The sequence below is a fragment of the Peromyscus eremicus genome, chromosome 6, assembly GCF_949786415.1.
Source record: "Peromyscus eremicus chromosome 6, PerEre_H2_v1, whole genome shotgun sequence".
Classification (NCBI taxonomy): domain Eukaryota; kingdom Metazoa; phylum Chordata; class Mammalia; order Rodentia; family Cricetidae; genus Peromyscus; species Peromyscus eremicus.
Window position 1 is genome coordinate 2,912,525 of NC_081421.1, and position 19,310 is coordinate 2,931,834.

The following is a 19,310-nucleotide window of genomic DNA, read 5'->3' on the forward strand; positions in this document are numbered from 1 at the left end:
CTGGAGGAAGAGGAGAGCGAGCACATTTTATCCTCCGAGGCATGTCTGTGCCTCTTCTGTGTGAACTATTTATGAGTTTTCCTACCCGCTCTCCTTTGCAGCCCAGCCCTCTATTTTTCTCCAGTTCCTGATGCAGGCAGTGTGGTTTATGCCTAAATCTCTCCAATGGCTGATGGCTGTTTAGGTGCAGTCCTGTTCGGTGCTTTCCCAGGCTTTCCCGTGCAATCAATTAGTTCTCTGCCTTGATGGCTCACTTTGGCACAGGTTCCTTTAGCCTTTGGGACATGGCAGCTTGCCCTTCAGCTTTGAGAAAGAGATGTTTGGAAAACCAGAGATGCTTTTTTTTTTTTTTTTTTTTTTTTTTTTTTGGTTTTTTGAGACAGGGTTTCTCTGTGTAGCTTTGCGCCTTTCCTGGAACTCACTTGGTAGCCCAGGCTGGCCTCGAACTCATAGAGATCCCCCTGGCTCTGCCTCCCTAGAGCTGGGATTAAAGGCGTGCGCCACCACCACCCTCTCCAGAGATGCATTTTTGACATGGCAGGAACTCCTAGTGTATATTTAAATAAGTGGAAATCAGTACTTCACACTAACTTTTAACAAATGAGAAATCAGCCCTCTGAGCTTTTCCCGTTTATATTTAAATTCTCAGATTTCCCAGGATAGTCTACGTCTAGTACTCAATCAAAGTACATTATGAACCCTCACGGAAATAGCCTGTCTTAGTTAGGGTTTCTATTACTGTGAAGAGACACCATGACCACAACAATTCTTATAAACTAAAACATTTAACTGGGATGGTTCACTTACAGTTCAGAGGATTAGTTCATTATCGTGGTGGGACATGGCGGCATGCAGGCAGACATGGTGCTGAAGAAGTAGCTGAGACTCCTACATCCTGCAGGCAATAGGAAATGGTCTGAGACACTAGGCAGTATCCTGAGTATAGGAAACCCCAAAGCTTGTCCCCGCAGTGACACACTTCCTCCAACAAGGCCTTACCGGCTCCAACAAAGCCACACCTCCTGATAGTTCCACTCCCTATGAGATTAGGGGGGTCAATTACATTCAAAAGTACCACATGGCCTTATGTAATCTAGTGTGATAGCAATAAAAAATTACAATAAAATTACCAACAAAGTATATATTCTTGTGTGGATGTAGAAAAAAAATCCTACTAAACTGGTCAAAATCTAACAGTATGATAGGCACTTTGTGTGTGGAGAGTATGATAGGATGTAGAGAGAGTAAGATGTTTCTAATTGCAGCAAGGTTTTGAAAAATTTAGCTTTATTGTTTTGCCCATCCTGTTTTCAGGCCCTGAAAAAATGATTGACAGTAGCTAACATATGAGTTTAAAATAAAACTGGGGCCAGAGAGACTGCTCAGCAGTTAAGAGCACTTGCTCCCTCCAGAGGACTTGGGGCTGGTTCCCAGAACCCAGGTTTGGTGGGCACCACCTCCGTCAGGTGGCTTTCAACTGCCTGTAACTTCAGTTCTTGGGGATCTGACGCCCTCTTCTGGCCTGAATGCACATCTGCACACACGACACTGCACCACACATACACCATGAAACAACAAAGACGTCTTTAACACAGAAGTTACATCTACCATATGGAAGGGATCAGTCAGCTCTGTTTTCTTTGGGTAACTTTCTTGGTGTTTTTCTGCATTCCCTACACATTGCCACAAAGTGCTTTTGCATATTTCCCCTACAGAAATTATTCCGTGTAGAGGAAATCTGAAGGATAGTCTACTGTTCACAACTTTGAAGCCATTTCTAGTCGTCAGATTTTCCCACAATAAGGCCAGATTCAAGCACAGAGCAATGAAATGACTGAAGACGTATGGCTCAGTCAGTGCCTGGAGTCTTGTCTTCCCAGTAGGGGTGGGTTTAAGCAGTTGATAACTTGTTTTCAGAAAGGGAATCTTCCATGGTATGAAATGCATCTATTAGCTGTGTGTCACAGGGCATATTTTCTTGGGCAAGGAAATACTTTCGAGGGATTCAGATTCTCTCTCTCTCCTCTCTCTCTCTCTCTCTCTCTCTCTCTCTCTCTCTCTCTCTCTCTCGGTGGGGTGGGGTTCAAGGCAGGGTTTCTCTGTATAGCCTACACTGTGCTGGAACTTGCTCTGTAGACTGTAGACCAGGATGGCCTCAACTCACAGAGATCCACCTGCCTCTGCCTTCTGAGTACTGGGATTAAAGGCATGCACCACCACCACCCAGCCAGGATTCAGAATGTCCACAACAAAACAAATAACTAAAAAATAAATCACTCAAAGGCTCTCTTAAATTAGAAAAACATAGACTGGTCAATAATCTTAGAAGCCCTGTCAGTCCATAAACACATGTATATGTGCTGTACCTTATGATTTAGTGCATTTGTATGTAAGCATGTATCCTTAAAAAAATAGGTTTAGGGTTGGAGAGAGGGCTCAGTGGTTAAGAGCCTCTTGCAGAGACCGAGGTTCACATGACAGCTTATAACCATCTGTAACTCCAGTTCCAAGGGACCAAGCTCCCCCTTCTGGCCTCCACAGGCACTGCACACAGGGTGCACATAAACATACGCAGGCAAAACACTCATACATATAAAATAAAAACAAATACAAAAATGTTGAAAAGAGGCTTATTTTGAGACAGGGCCTCACTGAGCACTCTAACCTGCACAGAACTCCTTATGAAGCTTAGGCTGGCTTCTGTCTTGGGATACTCTCTCACCACACCTGGTTACCATTTGCTTCTAATAAACTCTAACTAGATGGTTACTACATGCAAATATAAATGGCAACTTGAAGCTTGTTATAGACTTCTTTCTTTTAAATCGAATCCAGTATCTTCCCAACTTGCAGCACCCAAGCCAGTGCCATAGTTAAAAGTATAAATTATAACCCAGACTACTGAATGCTTTCTGTATATTAGAAATTGTTTACAACAATTTATGTGCATTTGGTAATTTAATATGGACAGCTTTGATACGAGGAAGATTCTATTAACGTGTATGTTTGTTTGTTTTTTTCTGATGAGAAAAACAAGACTTTCTCACCTTGACAGAGCCAGTATTGTATAAACTGATGGCATGACTGCTCCATGGCCTGGCTAAAGGGAAGGTTTTTATTGCAGGTATGACAGAGAGAACAGCAAGAGGCATCTGGAAAAGTCCAGAGCAGAGAGAGAAAGTAATAGACTGAATATGGCCGGGAGACTGGATCTCGCCATGGGAGAAGCAGGGATGGGGAGGTGAGAGGGGGAGAAGAGAGAGAGAGAGAGAGAGAGAGAGAGAGAGAGAGAGAGAGAGAGACAGAGAGAGAGAGACGACAGAGAAGACAGAGAGAGAGAAGAAGGAAGACACAGGGGGGGAAGAGAAGAAGGGAGAGAGAGGAAGGCAGAGAGAAAGGAGAAGGAAGACAGAGAAAGAGAGAGGGGAAGAGAGGAGAAGGGAGAGAGAGGGAGGAAGGGAGAGAGAGAGGAGATGGAGGACTGAGAGAGCATAGCAAAAATAGCAGGGTTATGCAGAGAATGAGTAACTGGGGGGAGGGAAGCCCATGAGCTGGGTAAGTTTAGGATAGGGGAAAATCTAAGAAGAGCTAGGGTGCTGGCATGGATTCTGAAATGTGGAACAGGTACTTGTGGTGCTGAGGGAGCCTGGAGGTCAGCATGTGCTTTGGTATGCTAATAGATACTATAGATAGCCATATGTCTCTCCTGTCTTTTGGAATTTTGAGAAATGGAGTTTCTTTTGGGCCTGACAAGTATGTAGCCCTTCAAGAATTCTGTTATTACTTAAGCTGTAAAATGAAGTCTTCAGTTTCCATCCATTTCCTTGGATAGATTGAAAATGCTTAATTGAAGAGATTAGCCCTTGTGTGTTTTCTAAGAAGGTTTCCTTGAGGGAACTGTACTTGCTCCTTGCCACGCAGTCTTTGCTTCCTCTAAGTCTCACAAGTTGAGATAGAGGTTAACCACAGTGTTAGCTCTGGATGGAAAGATGGCTCTGACATGCTTTAGACCCACATCTAGAAGGCCATGCTTACAGGCAGCGCAGGCAGAGAATCAGGGCTCTGATCAAGGGCACTGGTAGGAATGTCACCTCCTCTCTATTTGAAACCAACCACTCACTATTAAAAGTGCAATTGAACAGGAAGATACTCTAGTCCATATGTTCATATACATCTGTAAGTTATTCACATCTTTCAACAACAGAGAAGTCAACAGTTAGATGGGAATAACAGGGGGATTCTGAACAGAAGAAACCTGTTTTCTGTACCTGCTCATATTTTATCTGTACAAAAAAAATCAAATTGAGAGCTTTGGGGAGTGGCCTCCAGGACACACAAGGTCTACAGTTTTCAGGTAAGAAAACAGAGAAAATTGCTCCCTGTCACTTCGTTTCTTTCTGTCAGATTCCTCGGTACTTGAAAACTGCTCACTCTGCAAGAATTAGTGTTTTGCAAACGGGCACCTGTGTAAAATTGCATACAGGCCCCACTTAGCTGCTGCTGCTGCTGCTGGCAGTGGGAGAAGCATATACCAAACAGGCCTAGATAAACGGACTGCAGCAAGGGGGTGGCTTGTACAACAGGAAACTAGGGACAGGATGGCTTGAATCTGCAACTCTGCAGCTGGGGGCTCCAGTGCCCTCTAAGTTTAATCCTTGTGGATTTCCAGTTCGATGTGAACTCTGGAGCCATGCATTAATTTGAATACCAAGTGATATTGGAGCAGAAAAAAAATAGTGAGGAAAAACTCTGCAATTTCCTTGAGACTCTTAGCATAGAAAAAGTTAGCATTTTTGGTTAATTGCTATGTGTGCATGTGTGGGTTAGTTCATTATTTTGTAGAGAAGGAAAGCCTGTGTGCATGTGTGGGTTAGTTCATTATTTTGTAGAGAAGGAAAGCTTGTACTTTTGGGGCAATTGTGGTTGTTAAAAGCTGATAATTTTTATATACTACGTCAATAGTAGATAATATATATGTATAGTAGTATCTATAATAATTGTCTGTTCATGTGAATAGTGAATATGGATAATAAAATAAGTACTTCAACCTTGTATATATTTACAAATTTCCAAGCATGGAAAAACACAGAATAGAAAAGTGAGTGGAGAGATGGCTTAGCAGTGAAGCCCCACTCTAGCAGAGGGCTTCAGTTTGTTTCCCGGCACCCTCCAGTGGCTTGCAACCACCTGTAACTCCATCTCCAGGGACCTGACACCCTCTTCTGGATTCCTTGGGCACCTGCACACATGGGTGCACATGCACACACACACACACACACACACACACACACACACACACGAGCAAATCTTTAGAGAAAATATAAAAGCATTGCTGGTTGTATCAACGTTTTTTGGATTTTGTTAGCACTATTTATGCTTGGGAATGGCTCACTAAATACATATTTAAACAAGATCTGTGATCTTGTGTGAAGAGAACACAAAATTGCCATATTTTTTTTACCTATTACTAAATTTTTACTTCAGCATCATGTGATTCTAAAACTTATTAGATTCCAGTAATTTATTTGATTATGTCTATGTATATTACTTGAATACTAAGTAAATGCTGTAGCTAATAGCTAGCTTCTGTATCTTTAATCCAGGTATAAATTTTCAAAAATATTTACTTATTTTTACTGTATATATGAGTGTTCGCCTCCTTCATGTGCATATATGCACCATGTGTGTGCAATACCCACAGAGGCCAGAAGAGGGCATCAGACCTCCCAGAACTGAAGTTACAAATGGTTGTGAGACAGACACCATGTAAGTGCTGAGAACTGAACCTGTATCTTCTGGGAGAACAGCCAGTGCTCTTAGCCACTGAGCTGTCTCTCCTGCTCCTAGGACTTTCTTTTCTATATATCTATCCATTTAGTGTTATACATTTCCCTCTAAGTTTTGCTGTTACTGAATCCCACACATTTTGATAAATTGTGTTTTCATTTAGTGCAAAATTCTTATTTATTTTCAATTTCTTTTCTACTTGTTGCTATTTATTATATAGTTTAATCCTTCACATCTGGGGGTTAGTCAGGTCCCCTTCTGTCATTGATATTTAGTCCAATTTTACCTTAGTCTGAGAGAGACAGTGAATATGTTATATTTTTTTTTATTTTCTAAGATCTTGTTGTGGCCCAGAACATGGTCTACTTCGGCAAGTGTTCAATGTGAACTCGGGAGCCACGTGTAATACGCTGTTGGATGAATTCGCCTCTAGATATCCCCTGATCCAGTTGATTGATGGTGCAGCTGAACTCTGTTTTAGTACAATGTCTTTCTTTTTAGTGGGTGGAGGCCCTTTAGTATGTCCTGTACTTTTTTTCTTGATAGTAGGACGGCATGCACTGGCACAGGGTGCTGCTGTGAGTGGGTGTTGAGAAATACAGTTGCGAGGTGTGTGTGGGAAGTACCCTGAGTTCTTGGGCTTTCAGAAATCCATGCCTGAGGTTCCTGCAGCTTCCATAGTGGGCTTTAGTTGGCATTTCCCTCCCCCCCTGCCCACTCAGGCTCACATAAAACCTGCACAAGGCAATTTCTCTGGAGAGCAGGCCATATTAAGCACAGAATATCTTAGAATGATTTCTTTCCCTGAGCTGGAAACATGAGCGAATTTTTCCTCAAATATTTACTGTAAGGACCAGATGACGCTTTCAGAAATAAACGACAGTTGTGTCACGCCTTGCGGACACTGGCATTTTCAGTGTGCAGACTGTCCCCTGAGCCTGCAGTGAGCAGTGGGCTGGTTACACTTCCAGCTTCTGATGCTGGCACTGGTCCTGCTGAAGGCCTCCTGGGTGTCTGCATGGGGCTTGGGGGCAGGTGGCACTTTGTGAAGTCACTTGTGTTTTCCAGTTTGTTCCACTTTCTACCTACTGTTGGACAACAGTGAGTGTCTCACATGCCTGAGCAGAAACTGGAAGCTGGTTTGCTGATTTTCACATTTTAGCCTTTTGGTGAAAATTTTCACTTTCCTGGTTTGCAAGGCCAAGTCCTGCCTGGGCTGCAGAGGAACTTCAGAGGGGTTAACTTGGTGAGGCCTTAAGTGAATAGTATAATAAATAAATGAATAAACAAATAGCTGCAAAATAAAATGTAAGAAGGAGATGGGTAGAGCACTTATCTTGCATGCTTGGGGCTACATATTTCATCCCCAGCGCAGGGAAAAATAAAAGCACCTGGATGCCTCAGTGGTTAAGAACACTGGCTGCTCTTGCAGAGGATCTGGTGCCCACGTGGTGGGTCATACACACACACACACACACACACACACACACACACACACACACACACTCATTCATACATACACACTAATTAAAATAAGACCTAAATTAAAGAAAGGTATTTATTTCTCACAGATCCTTTTTTGTTTTTTATTTTTGTTCTTGTTTTTGTTTATTGAAACAAAGTCACACTCACTATGCATCCCGGAAAGACCTTCATCTCACAGCCCTCTCCCTCTCCCTCCCCACTGCTGAAATTACGGTGGGAGTGGGGCTGCCGAAATTTAAAAAAATAAAATACTAAGGCGGGCGGTAGTGGCTCAGGCCTTTGATCCCAGCACTCAGGAGGCAGAAAGGCAGGTGGATCTCTGTGAGTTCGAGGCCAGCCTGGTCTACAGAGAGAGTTCCAGGCTTGTCACAGTTCTGAAGGCTCCAGAGTCTAAGATGAAGTCACCACCACATGGCAGTCTGGTGGGTCTCACTCTCTGTTTTACAACGCTGCCTTGTTGGCGTGCCCTTACGTGGCAGAATGGAGAAACAAGTGGGCTCCTTCAATTCTTTTATAAGGGCACCAGTCCCATCCCTGAGGGGAGAGTTTTGGGACTTGGTCCAAGTTTCACCTCTGACCACCACTGCCTAGGGGGTTAGGTTTCAGCACAGGATACTGGAGGGATGCAAACATTTATACCACAGTACCTACCAAAAACACAATACAGTACTGTTTATCATTGTTGTTCCATTTGAATATGCCTGATGCTCTAGGCAGGAAAACGGCATTGTTGTGGCTGTTTATACCACCTGACCTGAGCAGCTCATGATCATGTGGTCTGGGGTGGAAAGGACACATGGAAGCAGCCTGGGATTTAAACTGCTGCCTGCCAGCCATGTAACACGGGGACATCTTTAAAATCATGTGCACGGTGGACATATTAGCAACATGTCCATCACGGGGGTGGTACTTCAAAGAAGATGGAAAATGATATTTTATACTACAGAAACTCTAGTTGATTTAACATTAGTTCCAAGACTAGTCTGTTGTTGTTTTTCCGAGACAGGGTTTCTCTGTGTAACTGCTCTGGCTGTCCTGGAACTTGCTCTGTGCACCAGGCTGTCCTCAAACTCACAGAGATCTGCTTGCCTCTGTCTCCCAAGCCCAAGGATTAAAGTGTGCACCACCACTTCCCAGCTTGGAGTCCGGTTCTTAAGGGATTTTCTAATACTAACAGAAAAACTCAAAAACCAAAAAGAAGGGGAGTTTATTGGTTTCCACGACTCAAAATTGAAGAGGAGTGTCTGCTGCAGGAGAAATTCGTTCAAGAGGATGGATTATTGTCCTCGGGTCCCACTGTCTGTCTTTCCAGCCCACTTGCCTACACGTGGCTCCATCTTACCGTCATAAGATTACATCAGTCATATGTCAGCTGCTGTAGACAGCGGGCACCTCTGCTAACAAGAACAAATTTCTTTCTAGTAGTTTCTGTGCAAACCGTAGGCTTCACCCTAATTGGACCTCATTAGATGGCATGCTCATTTCTAAAATGAACTGGTTAAAATGACTGACTCAATTGAGTCACAGGAGCCTTCTCCAGGGCCTGGCGGCACAGAATTGTGGTACTTATAACCAAGAAGAGGGGAGCGGGCGCCGGGATAAAAAAAAAAAAAAAAAAAAGGCCCTTCCTACGAGGGGCACTTAGTGTTTCTGAGATGATGCCATTTTGTTCCAAGTATGCTGGACTCAGGAGAGAAAGCTTTCATGGAAGAAACTGCCTGTTTGCTTCAGTCATCTTCTCCTTGTTTGTCTGAAGCTCATAATTACAACGTGCAGTGCATCTTTCCTCTCCTTCTGGCAACTGGCTGCTCCCATCTGTTTTGAATTGAGTGATGTATAGGAAAACCACGTTCTCCTGGGGAGGGAGCATGGTAAGCCTCTCACTGGGTCTGTTTAGCACATTCTTAGTTTTAGCTTTAGGGGAAGATTTATACATGGCCCTAGCCAGCATTCGCCCCGAAACTGCAGATGATTTAAAGTTTCATTGTCCTAAAGCACTTTTCCATGGCTAAACGGAATGTTCTACACTCACAAAGCTGTTCTGATGCAGATAGGCTGGGCATTTTACAGCCCTGGTGTGAGTGAGTTTATATTTTTTTAAAGCAAATTTTGTGTATATTTGCTTATTTTAATAGTAATGCTAACTGTGGCAAATTGAAACTTAAGTAACATTTAGTTTCTCAATCCTATTAAAAACCAGTCACAGATACGTACTCACATTATTAAGTATTAGTTCTACAGGGGTGAGGAGAACAATTCACTTTGAAAAACTGTTTTCTCGTATATTACAGAACACCAAATCAAATCAAATCAAATCTAGAGCTCCCTTTTTGAAGGAGACAGACCATTAAAGATTCCACAACTGGTCAACCAACATGCAAAGGACAGCTGAGTTTGGGATGCCCAGCTCCAGCACAGCCTCTACACCTAAGGCTCAGCGAGCAGTGAGGAAGAGAAGGCCTGGAGACAGTAAGAGCCAGCGGACCAGGATGTCGGCTGAGAGACTGTGTCCTTTAAATATGGCAATGAAGCTGCACCTGTAAAGTATCAACACCATGGTCTCCTAAACAAGACCTATACCATGACACCAGCTGACTTGCCGAAGTGGATGGGGGAAATCTCATGATTTCCGCCCCTAGATGAAGAGCTACAGGTAACGAATGGAGAGGGAGAATCGGTATTCTCCAGGGACAAGGCCCCTGGTAGATTATCCAGTCCCAAGCAGTCAACCCTAAACACATGTACACGTGAGCAGCAGTAAATAGACTCAGCAGGCTGTGTTTATACACCCCTGTGTGGATGTGTCCCTGGGTAACAATAATTAAGGGAGAAGAGGTCATGATTTTAAGAAGGACTGATGGAGACACAGGAGGAGTTGTAGGTGGGAGAGGGAGAGAGCAGATGTAAACCCAGTATTCATGTATTAAATCCTCAAAAAAGTTTTAAAATTTATGTAAAAAAATAGGATTGTTAAGAAAGAGTGAATTTTAGAAAGAAGCTGAGGTATATTTGTCTTTAGACTCTGTAATTCTTGGTAAATGTGCAAGCACAGGGATAATATGATCACCGAGGATAGTACTTCTGTACTATGGGTTTTCAAAATACAGTGAAAGGTTTTCCGATTTTATTTTATTTTTCTGTTAGATTTTATTTGGACTGTGTTGTCTCATTCTTAAGTGCTGTTTTGGTCTCATTAAAGATCTGTGAATAAATGTATCAATCAATACCCAGTTGAAGGATAAAAACTTCTTTTTTTCATAGAGATGTGACCTTCCCCTTTCTGTAACTGCGTGATCTCCATCGTTCATTTTTCCCATCAGGGTCAGAAGTTAACGAAAAGGTGGATTTTCTTTGCCTTCAGTAACCCACGCCTGCTGAAAAGGCAAGGAAGTGACATCTGCCCAGGTGTCTGATTACTGGGACAGTCGATGACACCCTCAGGGAACGGTCCCTTTCCACAACCTGTCAGATGTGCTGGCAAAATGAAAAAGAAGCTGTAACATTCTCTTGAGTCTCCCTCATGTAAACCCGGGATGTACAAGGATTGGGTGCTCTGGGGTACTTCTGTCTACTAATTGTGATGTGTTTTGTTTTAAACCTGGATCCACCTTGTAGGATGAGTAGACTTTCTCTGCAATTTTGTTCTCATCTCACAATGGATTTCAACTCCCAAGCACATGGTTAGAATGAAAGGAGTTGTATGTTCAGTGTTTGGAAAGGTGCTGGTGGATACCTGATACTTTGTGAATATTCACCACAATTACAGAATGGAATGAACCCTAGCAAGAAGGAGCCAAGACTTTGAAGTTGATCTTGCTTGATTTTATCATGGTTTTTCCTCTGGTTGAGCCTGTGACTCTACCTGGACCACAATTCTTCCCTTTGTGAATTTAGTGGAGGAACAGCTCTAATGTCACAGAATATTTTTGAATTTAAATGAGATAATTTATGCAAAGCTCTGAGAATGCCTAACACATAGAGTCACTACACAAATGAAACATGGTTATTTTAGACAGCATCTGGGTTCTGTTATTAGCCCACAGAGCATGTAGAAGACATTTACTTATTCTATTTTCATCCGTTCTAAAAGACACACTCCTGTGGACAATTGGGCTTTATCTTTGAATTAGCTATGCTTTATTTTCTTTAATTTAAATTTCATTATCCAGTATTATGATAAATGGTTAAATACAAATAATAAATACAAATAAAAACAAGTGTTCCGAATGTGGGAAGAGGGTGGTGGTGGGGGGAATACCGAAGGAATGGTTTTTACGGATAATAGAACGGGGGAGTGTTGTTGAATCTGAGCTCAGAGCAGAGCATTTTGACTTGGGTCACACCCTCTGCAGGAGCGCTGCCCTGGGGACAGCTACCAGTATTTGCAGAGTGTGCACCAGAGGGCCCTGACTTCTACCATCTCTGGGTTGTGCATCTGGCACAAAAGGGCCTGAAAAGGAAATACTACCATAGAACTGGTGGAAACACAGCTGACCAGGACACCACACATGGCTCATGGAGTCCTGGCAGCAGCTGAAGAAGACTCTTCTTATTTCCTCTGATGGTTGTGTTAGCACTGGTGTTTTGACAATGACTTCCTTACCGGAAAACTAAATTCTGCCGGACTGCAGAGTGGAGACACGGTGAAAGTGCTGGAATAGCATAATGGAAGGACACCAAGATGGAGAGCAGGGAGTGATCCGCTCCATTCGTTCACCACCACGGCTTCCCAGTCTTCCAAGGATCGGTACCCCGGGCCGGGCTATTCTGCACGACTTAGGTGCCAGAGCCATCTTAGTCTTCATCTCACCCTTCTAGACAACATGCCCCACAGCCCCATTCTGTAGAATAGCTTTCACCTCAGAAAAATGTCTTACAAAAAACATAGAATGCCTTTTCATCTGACAGGAAGTGAGGTCAGATGGGAACTCACTTACCATAGACATTTGGAGTAATTGAAATCATCTATCCATCTGTCTGTCTATCTGTCTATCTATCTATCTATCTATCTATCTATCTATCTATCTATCTATCTATTAGGTAGCTAGCTGGGTAAAAAATTAGGCACTCCATGAAAACATCAAAAAGACATGGGATATATAGAATACAAATGGAAAATTTCAGGCATAAGTTCAAACACACTGATAATGACAGGAAATGTGAATGAACACTGTTTGAGACAGATGTGGTCAGACTGGATAAAAACCATATAACAGAGCAAAAAACTGTAGATGAGAACCACAATACAGTGATTCACAAATACGAACATGAGTTCACATTCACAACTGCCCTGCTTTGTCCTGAAAACATTGCTCCTTTTTATATCTGTCCATGTCCCCTGGCTCTTGCCCTCTCCCAACCCCCACGGTGGTCCCTGAGCCATGGGAGGAGGTGTGTGTTATTCTCTACACCTTGCTTACTTACATCACTGCTCTTTCCTTATCTTTATGAATTCCACTACAGTGGCTTTGCATCTAAAATGCTGAAGCAAATGCAAGTTTAACCTCTGAGAGCATTTCTCAACTTAAAATTAACCTTTAAAAACCTATTTTTCACCAGGTGGTGGCGCATTCCTTTGATCCCAGCACTCAGGAGGCAGAGACTGGCGGATCTCTGAGTCTACAGAGTGAGTTCCAGGACAGCCAGGGCTACACTGAGAAACCCTGTCTAAAACAAGCAAACAAAAACCAAAAAAACAAACAAAACCAAAACAAACCCAAACCCCTATTTCTCCTTAAGAATCGACAGCATTGTTCCGAGCTGTTTAACGCCAGAGTAATACAGGTGACTGAGGCTTTCCTTAAGACAATCCTGAATCTGATCGACTGAAATCATTGCAAATTAATCCATGTCATGGCACCCTCTCTTCCTAAGTTTCCACCATCACCGTCATAAATGACACATAAGCTATTTGGCTTTCTTTACATAGGTCATTACCTCACTCATTCCATTGTACTTTCTAATGAGATTCTGGACTCATCCGTGGGTGGTGCTTTGAGCAGCCAGCCCTTACTGGATGCTTAGGTGTTTGTTGATCTCACTCAGACAGCTGCTGTTCTCATTTAATGACTTTACAAGAAGCACAGTAATTCTTTTTGCCATTGGCTCGAGTTTGTGCCTATCTCACACACACAATTTTATAAGCATGGGGGGAAAACGTCCTCTTCTAAAGATTAAGCCAAATGAAGGTAAATCCTGCTGTAAGAAGATAGGAAAATATTGCACATAGGATTTTAATATAGCTATGAAATAATAAGAACTTTTTTGCAGAAGGAAATGAATAAAAACAGTGTCTAAATGCCCCTTGGACAATGATAAAGTTTAAATTTGAATTTAGTATTTCTTTACTATAATCTTTTATTATGGAAGTTGTTGGAAAGATAGTCAACCAGAAGCCATTTACCAAAACATTAAAAATTTTTGTGGATTCCAAATAGATATTAAAATGTCTAGACTAATCACGCTTTATATAAATGAAAGCTTTGAATGTTCTTCCCAGGTGATCTGAAGCAAACAGAGGAGACAGTCAGGACCCAAGCAGACAAGTGCCTCAGGGTCACTGGCACAGTGATGTACTTCCAGGGCTCCTGGACAACAGGCTATGACTCCGTGTCTGTGAGCAGGGACATTTGTGTCTCCCTTCTGCCCTGTTTCCAAAGGTATTTATATGGAGACTGCTTAATGGCCTACACACATCATCTCCTTCAACATCAGGAGATCTGCTGGCTTTTCAGCATGCCAAAGTGGGTTTCAGAGTGGAGGCCCAGCAGGGCTGTGACCCTTTGCTGTGACACAGAGTCTCAGTGTGATCCACTCAGTTTAATCCACAGGACCCTCATGGACCTGGTGGTTAAAGAGAATAGATTTAATCATAAAGCTCAATTTTCTTTTAAAAGTACTTTACGGCCAGGCATTGGTGGCGCACGCCTTTAATCCCAGCACTTGGGAGGCAGAGCCAGGTGGATCTCTGTGAGTTTGAGGCCAGCCTGGGATACAGAGCGAGATCCAGGACAAGCACCAAAACTTCACAGAGAAACCTTGTCTCAAAAAAAAAAAAAAAAAAAAAAACCAAACCCAAACCCTTTTTGGTTTTATGTAATTGTGTATGTTTGCCTGCATGTATGTCTGTGTACCACAAGTGTGCCGTTCTGGAAGAGGCCAGAAGAGGGCATCAGATCTCCTGTAACAGCATTATGAGTGGTTGTGAGCTGCCATGTAGGTTCTAGGAATCAAACTCAGATTTTCTTCAAGAGCAGCCAGTGCTCTTAACTGCTGAGCAAGCCCTCCAGCACCCATAAAGCTTAGTTTCCATAAATAAAAGTATTTACTGTTCAAGTGTCTTTACTCACATCCCTGGGGTCTTAATTATCTTGGGTAGTTCCCAGTGACCATTTCTCTTCTATTTTCAAAGATTCAGGGTCTGCCCAATAGTCTCTTGATTATTTTATACTTAACTCAGATGACTAACAGTATTGATACTGTACCCTTTACTATGTTGTAACAGACTCAACCCCAAATTCCAGCAGATGAATAAAACTATGGCTCACAGTAGCTCACATGTTCATCAGAATGAGGCAACTCTCAGGGAAGTTTTGTCCTTCACTCTCCACCTGATGATAGGTTCTGGCTACTCCTTTCTGGGGAATTGCCATCTGAATTTGTATAGTGCTGATGACAGAGTAGGGGAAGACAGAGTGTGTAGATGTCTGAGTCCTATCACTCCCTGGTCATCTGCTAGAGTGAATCACACGACTCTACCAAGTAGCCAGGTGGCTGTGAGTTGCAGGAAAATCCATGGACATTTAATAAACAATAATGGACTCTGTCACTTTCCATGACACCTCTTCATATATATATATATATATATATATATATATATATATATATATATATATATGTTTGTTTTTCAAGACAGGGTTTCTCTGTGTAGCTTTTGGAGCCTGTCCTGGAACTCACTTTGTAGACCAGGCTGGCCTTGAACTCACAGAAATTCACCTGCCTCTGCCTCCTGAGTGCTAGGATTAAAGGCATGCACCACCACTGCCTGGCTGCAAATACATTTTAAAAGTAGATTGGCTAGTCCCATTATCACACTAATGAAACATTCAATAAATTTAAAAAGATTTTTTTTATTTTAGTGTATGATGGCTTTGCTTGTAAGTATGTATTTAATATCACATGCATGCAGTGCTCACTGAGGCCAGAAGATAGCATCAGATTCAATGGAACTGGAGTTACAAATGGTTGAGAGCACATGGGTGCTAGGAACTGAATCTGGGTCCTCTGCAAGAGCAGCTGGTCCTCTTAACTGCTGAACTATCTCTCTGTCCCCATCATTTTAGATTTTATAGTCTCATAATAAATTGCAATAACTGGTGTGTAAAAATTCCCACTCTCTTTTAAATAAAAACAGCTTTGTCTTTTTTAAAAACTTATTTTTATTCTGGATAAAATCCAAAATCCTTTGGGGGAATTTAAAATTCCTTCAAGATAAATTTTTCTGACATCTTTACTAGAATAAAATCAAAGTGCTACATTGATATAGGAAAAACTGATATTTGATAATATTGTCCTTTTGGAGTAGAAACAGGACTTGTTCTAGTTTCTATATCAATAAAGATTAGTTTTATTTAAGAATTCAAGTAATTATTAAATAGTTATTTTAGTTTTCTAATTGTCTCTTGTGAATGGGATTTCTGTCCTCTATTGTCTTTACATTTGATTATGAGAATAAAAATGTTTCTTTGAAAAATAAACTAGATAAAACAAATTGGAAAGCTTATCACAAAGATGTATTTAAGAAGGCTGAAGAAACGGCTCACTCAGTAACATGCTGAATTCACAAGCACAAAGATCTGACTCAGAGCCCCAGGATCCATGTGCTAGTGTGGGCACAGTGGCACATGTCTGTAGTCACAGCTCTCAGGCAGAGTGGGGCCAGTGACAAGCAGATCCCTGAAGTTCACTGGCCAACCAGCCTAGCCACACAAATGAGCTATTGGGTTAGTGAGAGAGCCAGTCTCAAAAAATAAAGGTAGACAACCGTAGTGGTTTGAAGAATGTCCCTTATAGGCTCAAAGATTTGAAGACTTGGTCACTAGGGTGTGACACTATTTGAAAGGATTAAGAGGTGTGGTCTTGTTGGAGGAAAAGTGTCATTGGGGGTGGATTTTGATTCAAAAGCCCAATCCAGGCCTAGTGTCTTCTCTCTTCCTGTTACCCCCTGACCCAGATGTAGGATGCTCAGCTACTTCTCCAGCACCATATCTACCTGCATGCTGCCATGCTCCCTGCCATGAGGACAATGGACTAAACTTCTGAACTATAAGCCAGCCCCACTTACATGCTTCCCTTTATAAGAATTGCTGTGGTCGTGGTGTCCCTTCACAGTCATAGAACACTAACTAAGACAACAGCAATTGAGGGAAGACATTCAACACCCCCACCTGCCGGCCTCTATAATTACACAAACCAGCTACACACACCTACACTAACAAGTACATACACTTCAAAATACACCATCCAACACACCAGCACACATCTCCTTAAAAGAATGAAAATATTAAAAAAGAAATAAGTATGAAAGAAAAACTTAATTTTATACAAAATGATTTAAAATCATTAGCAAATATCACCTACCAAGTTGAAAAACAAATAACACAATTAAATTTCTAGATTAAATATAGAACGCTGAAACACGTTTCTGATGAAACAGGAACACAAAAGAAACAGAACAAGAAGACAATGATCATGATGTGAATTAAATGGCACCCAAAGCCATCCCCTCTCTAAGACTGCACTGGATGATCTTCAGGCTAATTCTTGCAAATTCTCATGTTACACACAACCAACACTTCCGGTATTAAATTCCTAAAGCAATGAGTAAACGAGCCTGAACAGCTCACTGTCTCTCATGAGGCTAGGAAAACATGCATGTTGAGCCTCAAACACAGAAAAAAAGGAAACTACAAGGCAGTTAGTTTTAAGTATGATTTAGAGATGAACAGTGTGTGTAATAAAACCTAAAACTATTGAGCTATCAGCTTTTGAAACTAATTGATTCAGTGCTAACATTTTGATGAGTGATCTGAAGCCTATGATAGGATCGTTATCATTGTTGGAATGAATGATGCATTGGAATGGATGATGTCTCTACTCCCTAGCTCTTTCCACACATGTGGAACCACAGTGCTTCTGAGTGAAAGGATAGCAGACATAATTTGAATTAATGTAATGAGTTCCTTAAGAGCTGTTTTAATACATTCCCACAAAACAACAGCACTATGAATAACTTTTTTATTATGTAACAAATCCTTTGCAATCAGTTCATCTCCACTGTTTTGTTTTATATATTATGGAGAAAGACTGAGCTTTTAGATGATTGATCATGAAAACGGAATTTGTATTTCAGAGCACCATATGTTCTTGATGAAGGAACACAAAAAAATTTCATGACATTTGTTAAGCAAGCAAAAGAAAAAATTCCTTCCATTAACAAAATCCCTCCCACACAAACTGTTTATGTGACTAAAATTTATTAGTACTTATGTCTTTAAAATTGAAAAAATTCAACACGCAAGCAAACAAACCTATTATCTAATCCAGATATACATTTATAATAATCTACTTTTAGACTTGAAGTTGCTTATATAGTCCTCCCTTGCTGGCTAGCTTTCACAGTACTTGAAGGTGCTATGCAGGCCATTGGGTTGAGAGTCAACGGTCTTTCTCATTGAAACTCGAGGGCACAGTAATGACTGGCATTATAAGATATGGCCATGGATGCTGTAGTGGCACAAATGGTATGGGGGTAAACAATGGCTTTCTAATGCAGAAACACATGCCTGGTACTGTAGATCTGGCCAAGAACCCGTGGATGGGGAGCTCACAGGCCCTGGAGGTGAACCTGCTGAAATCATTTTGCTAAATGGACATAGAATCAAACTTTACATTTATCAGAGAAATTTCTTTATGTGATGGATGATGGTTAACACAGAAACTCACAAAGTGGTCAAGTGCAGAGAAGTGTCAGTGTCTGTGGAGTGTACAGCTATATTTAGGATATCTCTTTCACAGCCCTCTCCAGAAACTTCAGAGACCATCATCGAAGAAGAGGTAGACAGACTGTAAGAGCCAGGGGTCAGGGAGGACCAGAGCAGACAGTGTTGTCTTCTGGACATGACAGGACCCCACACTCCTGAACTCACATCAGCTCTGGTTGTCTGCAGAAGACCTGCACAAGATTGAGTCAGCCAACACCTGAGCATCAACAGGGAAGGATTAATCCGATCCATAGCTAAGGTGATGGATGCTGGGAGAGGAAGAGTCAGTTTTCTCTGGGAGTGTGAACCCTGGTGAGCTGAGCATGCTGCAGTGGATGGCCCCCAAACCAAAGTATATGGGTGGCATTAATTGGACACAGAAGGTTATTTAAAAAAACAGAGGTAATGAAGTTGAGAGGAGACATTGAGAGGGTAAGGGACAGGTTACAAAGATTTAGGGGGAGAAAAGGGAGTGAATATGATCAAAATTGTATGTATGACATTCTCAAAAAATTAATGAAAACTTTCTTTTTAAAAAATTGCTTATGCAAATCTGTAATGTTGTTTTGATTATTTGTGTTGATAAATTAAAAAAAAAAATTGAAGAAATGTCTGTTAGAAGGCTGCCCTTTGGATGCAGTGCTGCTGACCTTGGGGCCTCCCTTTGAGCATCAAACTTGCATCCTGGGAAGTCTCTTTAGCTGTGCCACAATGAGCTGTCAGAGTGCAGGCAATCGTGGCACCTGGGACTGAGTGTTCCGGTTGGCAGAGGCACTAGCGAGCTACTCAGAGGAAAGTGGACCTAAAAATAACCACAGACGTCATCCGTCAAGGTTGTACAGTCAGGTTAATTATTCCAGACTGAGAAAGAGAAACAGAATTCAGTGTCTTGGAGTCAGTAATGCTCCGGGAATAAAATCACGAAATGGGAGGAGTGGTTGCCGCTCAGCAGCCAACTCAGCGCTCGCTCTTGTCTCCGCAGTTGAAGGGTAATCT